The sequence below is a fragment of the Nuphar pumila genome, chromosome 17 (assembly GCF_984573655.1).
Source record: "Nuphar pumila chromosome 17, dmNupPumi1.hap1.1, whole genome shotgun sequence".
Taxonomy (NCBI): domain Eukaryota; kingdom Viridiplantae; phylum Streptophyta; class Magnoliopsida; order Nymphaeales; family Nymphaeaceae; genus Nuphar; species Nuphar pumila.
The window spans coordinates 59318064-59325729 of record NC_143265.1 but is presented as its reverse complement, the minus strand read 5'-3'; positions in this window follow the sequence as shown (position 1 = coordinate 59325729).

Genomic DNA, 7666 nt, shown 5'->3' with positions numbered 1-7666 from the left:
TGCATCATAAATTTTCTTATGCCAATCTCGACCTGTTCTCATAGTCCTTTCCAAAATACGGATCAGAATCTTATTGGTAGCCTCTGCTTGGCCATTCCCTTGAGGATAGTAGGGAACTGAGAAATGATGGAAAATTTTGAATTTAGAACAGAAGGTTTTCATCCTCTCATTTTTGAAATGACTTTCATTTTCTGAAACAATATCATGTGGTATGCCGAAGCGACAAAGAATATTCTTGTGAATGAAAGAAACCACATGGCGGCCTTCTACTGTGCGTAGAGTAATGGATTCAACCCATTTTGTGAAGTACTCTGTAGCAGCTAGAAAATACTTGTGGCCATTGGAAGCAGAAGGGGTAATTGGGCCTACGACATTGAAAGCCCACATAGAAAATGACCAAGGAGAAACAACTGATTGTAGATAAGTGGCCGACGCATGAATGGAGGGCGTGTGCATTTGGCACTTGATGCACTTCTTCACAAATCGATGACAGTCCTGCTGCATGGTATTCCAGTAGTACCCTGCTCGGACGATCTGCTTGACGAGGATTTGATAGCTGACATGGCCACCACAAATCCCTTCATGTGCCTCTTGGATAATTTCCATAGCTTCTTCTTTGTCTAAGCATCTTGAATACTCAGAACTGAACCCACGACGGTAGAGGACATTGACTTCAGGATCTTCTCCCAGGATGATAGTAATCATTCCTCCCTTGGACTACTTTATGCACTGGTGGAGGGTTGATGGGACGACATTGGCATTATGGATCCATGTTCGTCCTAACAAGAGATTGTAAGTTGGCGGCACATTGATGACATGGAAGAGGACGGTGTGCACTGAATAATTGATGAAAATTTCTAGGAAGATCTTGCCCTTGGCAGTCTGCCCGTGATTGTCGAAGCCATAGATGATAACGGGATCAGACACATATTCTTTTTCTTTCAATCCCAGGGCCTTCGCTGTCATCTCTGGGCAAATGTTGAGGTTGCTGCCTCCATCAACAAGCACGTGCAGAACAGTCATGCTCCTGGTCCTTACCACAATATATAATGCATTGTTGTGAAAAGAATGAGGCTTTGGCAGGTCCTCATCTGAAAAGGTGATAGGCGCGTTAGTCATCGCCTGATTCACTATCTGTGTTGTATCTTCTGGCGTAGTGCCTGGCTTCACCTTAATCTTTCTCAGTAAATCATCTAACTTTTCCTGATGCTTGGGAGAATCATAAGTTAACTCAAAAATAGAAATGTTGGAGAGCGCTAAAATCGACTTCTGGAGATTTTGGGCCCGCTCTTCTGCTTCTTTAGAGGTTTCTGCTTCCTTTGCGCAAGCTTCCTTCTTAAGAAATCTTTTTTGGAAAAACTTGAGTTTTTCCACTCTCAACTGACATATTCCTTTGGTTAAAAAATGAGAGGATGTTCATCCTCTGAGATGTAGGTTGATCCTGATGTAGAAGCATCACCTGATGCTGAAGCCTTAGTTCTTTAGTGGAACATGGATGTATATGGCTTTGCAGAAGGAATGAATGTTCTGAAATGGTTGATGCTGAATGTTTTGGGAATGGGGCGGAAAGGATTTCCATTTTGCCTTCCTCTTCATCTTCTATGAGGATGCTTTTATCAATACATTCCTGAATTAAATGCTTCAGGACGAAGCAATATTCTGTATCATGGCTTGTTGCCCTGTGGAACTTGCAGTACTGCTCCTTGAATCTTCCCATGATCACTGGCGGATCTGCAACTTTGGGAAGTTTCACCATTCCGTGGGATAGTAAATATTCAGAACTTTTTCTAGAGGCTGGTCCAGGGGAGTAAATTTTCGATCCCTGCTCCAGTTTATGTGCTTGGGCTTTTCCTGAAGATCCCCTTTTTGTTGAGGACCGCTTGAGAGAGGCTTATCATTGTTCTTGAAGAACTTTCCCTTTTTACCTTTGTTCTGCTCAGGCTTTGTGCCACTGCCACTGCCATTCTTGCTGCTACTGCCCTGATTATCCCCGGGAGCGTCAACTGAGTAAGTAAAGTGTGCCTTCCTCTTTAGATCCTGGATATTCTTGGCCAAAGTGACACCTTCATACATTCCATTCTCTACTCCCATTTCGAGCCATTCTGCTCGTTCCGTCAATTCAATGAATGACTTGAATGGATATGGGAAAAGGAGGCTTTTCAGGAGCTGAGAAAAGTTGTTGAGGATGATTTGGAGGGAATGTTCCTCAGAAATGGGATTCCTCATTTTATTACAAATACTCCTCCACTTATGGATGAAATCTCTGGCCTTTTCATTGGGCTCTTGTTTGAGGTTGCAAAGATGATTGAGCGTAGGCAAAGCTTCTGTATTGAACAGAAAGCGCTCAACAAACATGTTGACAACCTTGTCAAAATCCCTCAATTCAATGGGATTGACGTGCTCAGCATACCACTTGGCAGCTATCCCCTCCAAATTGTGGGGAAAACAGAGGAAAAGGGCACGGTTATCCTCGCTAAACCGGGCGCATTCTGCGAAGAACATGGCAAGGTGGGCCTTAGGATCTCCGAATCCATCAAACTTAATGAATTTTCTGAGGAGGTTCTCCAGATTGTTATCTCCTTTCAATCCGAGGTAAAAATCCTGCCTAGTGTATGATTTCTTTCCCTTGTCCCGGATTTGAAGATCCTTGACTATTGCTTGAATGTGATCTTCTGCGGGTGCCTCGTACTTGGGTTTGCTCACTGATAGAGGCTCTTCAATTGTCCTCTTGGACTGCCGCATATGTTTGGGAATGTAAATCAACTGCTCTTCTTCTACAGAGACTTCTTCTGCTGATTCTGAATCTTTAGAAGTACTGTCACGCTGTATTTTCTGTTTGCTGATTTTGACAGGCTTTTTCATGGGCTTCTTCTTGATCTTGCCTTTAGCAACGGCTTTCTTCAGACCAACCTTAGCTTGCTTTGCCATCATTTTGGACATCATCTTTTGGAAGACTCTGTACATGGCAGGATCAACATCGCTCTCATCCCCTGAGTCCTGCTTCTTAGATGATCTGGGAGAATTCCTCTCTTCTTGCTCACTGTCACTATGTTGCTGAACAGTCTGCTTACCAACCCTTTTCTGAACCATCTTTGGATGCCAAAGTTTTTCTGCAGAATACAGGAATGGTTAGAGTATGGAGAAGCTTTTTGAAAATCGTAATTTTTGAGGAAAAGAATGAAGAATTTTGGTAGACAATTTCAAGAGATTATCCCATTACCCGGGATTGAGTCATCACAAGATTTGTGACAATTGTGTTACCATTTTGATGATAACGGAGAAATGTGCCTTGTTACCTAGGCAAGGTCGTCAACCATGATAAAAGATATTTGAAGAGAAGTAGGGGGAATGTCCCATTTACCCGGGATGAGGTCGTCACCAGAATCGTGACCATTTTATTAAACAATACAAGAAATAAAATTTGGCCCAAAAAGTAATTTTTATTGATAGTAATATTCAAAGACAAAGAGAGGGTGGGCAGACAGTTTGACACCACTCTTGATATTCAGAAGATACATTTGATCCAAGAAATAAAGACAGAGAAATGAAGGAATCCCAAGTATATTTGGTGACATGGTATGCCCCAGACCACTGATTCGACTGTAGGTTGAATTCTGGCATGTTGCCCATCGGGAAGCGAATGTTGGCACAAACCTGCCGCTGCGAAAATTGCCTGAGACATCTTTATGGCTGATAATCGACACAGAAGAAGGGGCCAAGCAATCTGTAGCGCTTGCTGCGAGCATAAGTGTAACGAGGAACTGATTCTTTTTTTGTCGAAGAAATCCCAAACAATCTCCTCCTGATGCAGTTTCTTGATCAATGCTCGATACTGAATGGCCGACTTTGACTGCTTACTGCTGAATCTGAAGGAGTTGGCCTTTGATGACACATGTCGTAGGAACCACGACTGCAAGGCGTAAGTGCATCCTTCTACCAGAATAGTTTCTCCAAGAGCAAATCGAGCCAAGCCTCAGTAAAGAAAAGCCAAGGCTGCCATAGAAACTGATAGCTGATGGGTCTGCTTGCTTCCTCATCTTCGAAAGAGCTGGACAACTCTGACATCTATGAAATTCTGACCATCTTGGAAGAAAGCTAGTACCACTGTGCATAGGATCATTGCATGCTGAATTCTATCTTTTGCTAGTCGAGACAAAGTGTCAACCTCTTCGTAAGCTCCGTACTTGCGATAGAGTCCGAACAGGTCAATGAACTGATTCCCATCGATCTTAGTGAGAGGCCAGGATCTGCTCCCTGTTGCTCTGACCAAAGCTTCTCGAAGATCTACCCCTTTGATGTTGATCAGGAATTGTTGCTCGACAGAATTATCTGGCTGACCAGCTGGTTCGAGCAATCCCATAATATCATTGAATTCGTCCATTAGTAGAGTCATCTCTCCCCATGGAAACCAGAAGGTGCAGGTACGTGGATTTCACCGTTCTGTTATAGCTTGAATCAAAGCTCCATTGATGATTCGCTTGCCTGCTGCTGATGCCATTTCCAACCCACAGTCATCCAAGTGGTCTTGGAACATACGCGAGAAGGTGGTGAACCAAGAATAATACCATCGAGGGAAGAAAGGATGAGACTGAATGACCCGATGATCCGGGGATCCACCTTGTATCTGATAGAAGACATGATCTCAGGAAAAGACAACATCGAGAGAACCAGACGCCATCGAAATGATACTGGGGAAAAGAAGAAGTGAGGAAAATCAGATAGAATGCAGGACATACGGATAGACTCTTGATGATACAATCCTGAAATTTTTTTGAAAGATCGAGGAAATTTTTAAAGGAGTTTTCCAGGATTTTAAAGAAAATTTGATCTAAAAAGAGAAAAGAAATGTAGGTAGAAGAAAATATATACCTGGGGTTTTTTTGAAAGTAAGGGGAAATTTTGAATAATACACCCAGGGTTTTGAAAGGGTTTGATACATATATATGAGAGAATAAGAGAAACATCGTATCACAAAAGCTGTACAAACAAGGATGCGCACACAACACTTCTTAAAGGCTAACTCTAAATGCAATATTTTGAAATGGCTTGTAGGACCTTAATCCTAACTCTAGGGTTCAGATTATCTGATTCCAATCAAGATACGCCAATATACTCAAGCCGAAGCTTGAAGTACATGGCATAGAAATATTTCTCTGGTTCTAAGGTAATGGCTTCCCAACATCCTTGAGCACCTACCGATATACCTCGGACTATGGCCCTTAGGTACGTAGTAGGGGGGCACGAACCCAAATAAGTGGTCCAGTTGTGAGGCTCTCTCCCGAACTATGGTTCAGTGAGACAACCTAGCAACGTGAAGACCGGGACAATATAGGTAGGGATGTTTTAAAAAACATGTTCAGCATGCAATAAAATCAAATGTCGCTAATGCAAGTCCTAAAGAAATAGATTAAAATGAAAAGAAACATAAACTTGCATACATTGTTTTGCATTCAATCTCTAGATTTGAGGAGAGTTGTATTTAAGACCTAAGTCTAATGTGAGCATGAAATAATCTCCTCAATATGGTCCTACCAAACCATACTTAAATCCTATATGCAATGATGTCAGCTGGGATAAAGTCTAGGCTCCTCAGGTTTGCATGGAAATGAAGCTGACATTTGTGGAATAAAGACTTTAGATAATATCAAAGCAAAAGGAAAAGGCATTAGATTCGACCGGACGAAGACGAGTCCCATCACAACCGCCAAAACTGTGATCATCGCAAATTTTTTCCTCTCTTGGTATTTCTCTCTCTTCCTTCTCTTTTCCTTGCTAATCCCTATTTCTTCCTTTTTGAGGGGAGAAAATAAAAGACAGAAAAGAAGAGAGAAGAGAAAAGAAAAGAAGAGAAGAGAAGAGAAGAGAAGAGAAACTCTTTTGCGGGGTCTCACTTGACCTTAATTTGAAAATATTTAAGAAAATAACTCACCTCCGTTTTGAAATTTTTGCGGGAAAAATCGGGAGACGGGATTCGCTCGTCAGTACGAGGTTCGACCGTTCCTGGCACCTTTACTAGGGGTAATCGAACCAAGGGTCAAATTCATGCCTTTTTGCTTTGCTAAAACATTGCCTAAGAATTTATCCTAAGTCTAAATGCACAAAGAATCATGCTTGTGCAGATGCAAGGATGTATGCTCCTTTTGAAAAATGATTTTGGAAATCCCCAAGTGTTTCTTAGATGAATCCGATAATAGAGTGAAGAAATGATTTTTAACTTAGAATTTAAGATTTAAAGTTCTAAGTTTTTGGAATAATCAAATTTTGGGAAAATAAATCTGGTCTTTGAAAGGAATGATTTTGAAAAAGAGAAGAAAGGAAATTTCAAAGTTATAAATAGACTTTGAATTTAGAATTTTGAACCTGGATGAATGTTTGAAATGAAATTAAATCCAAGTTTTGAAGTTTGAAATCAGAATGAGATTTGAGAAATCTAAATAGAATTGGGAAATGGAATTGGATTTGAAAATTTAGAATTGGGAATAGAAGTTGATTTGAAATCTGGAATTCAAGATGGAATTTTGGATCTGAAATCTGAGATCCAATGATGATGCTGAATTCTGGATCCTAAATGGAATTGGATCCAAGATCTGGAATGAAATTTGGATATGAAATCTGAGATCCAAGATGGAATTGGACTCTGGATCCTAAAGTGGATTTTTGATCTGAAGTCAGAGATCCAAGGTAGAATTGGACTCTGGATCCTAAAATGGATTTTGGATCTGAAATCTGAGACCCAAGGTGAAGTTGGATTCTGGATCCTAAAATGGATTTCGGATCTGAAGTCTAAGATCCAAGGTGAAGTTGGATTCTGGATCCTAAAATGGAATTCGGATTCTGAAAGTTCAAATAGGACTTTTGAAGATGGATTTGGGTTTTGAAAACCCAGATTGAATTTAAAATTTAAGAAGGGTCAAGTTTTGAGATTCAGAATCGATCTCAAACCTTGATTTTGATTTTGAAGATAAGAAGATAAACATGATTTTGAATTTGAAGGTGAATCAGGAACTTCAAAGTTCAAATTGAATTTTGAAGTTTTGAATTTTGGTTTGGATATTAAAGTTTTGAATATAACATGAATTAAAAATTTTCAAAGTCAATTTGGACTTTGAAATTGAATTTTGAATCTTGAGAATGAGATAGAATTGAATTTAAGTCTATAAATAAGATTTTATCTGAGAAATGAAGAAAAAGAATCACTTGGAATTTAAAAAAAAAGGGAATTTTGAAAATATGATGCAATTCTTTCCTAAATGATGAATGAAAAGAATTTTAAAATTGGATTTGAAAATCATATTTCATTCTTTAAATGAAATGTAAGTAAGATTAATGATATAATACATTTCTGACTATGGTCATTGAATGTATTATATAATAATCATATCTAAATTCAAATGAAGAATAAAATACATTTTGGTGCTTTTATAGAGTTTAAAATGAAATTAATTCTCAATTTATCCTGACTATGGCCATTGATATATGTATTGAATTAATTTTAAGCTAAACTCTGATAAAAGGGAAAAATATTTAAAGAAAATATGATGAATTTTAAAAATGATCCAGTGTGGATCCAGTGTTATTTCATAAAAGATGAAAATCCTAAGTCTTGTTCACATCCTGACTATGGTCATTGATGTAAATCATCAACTTAGGATTAATCACCTTTTAC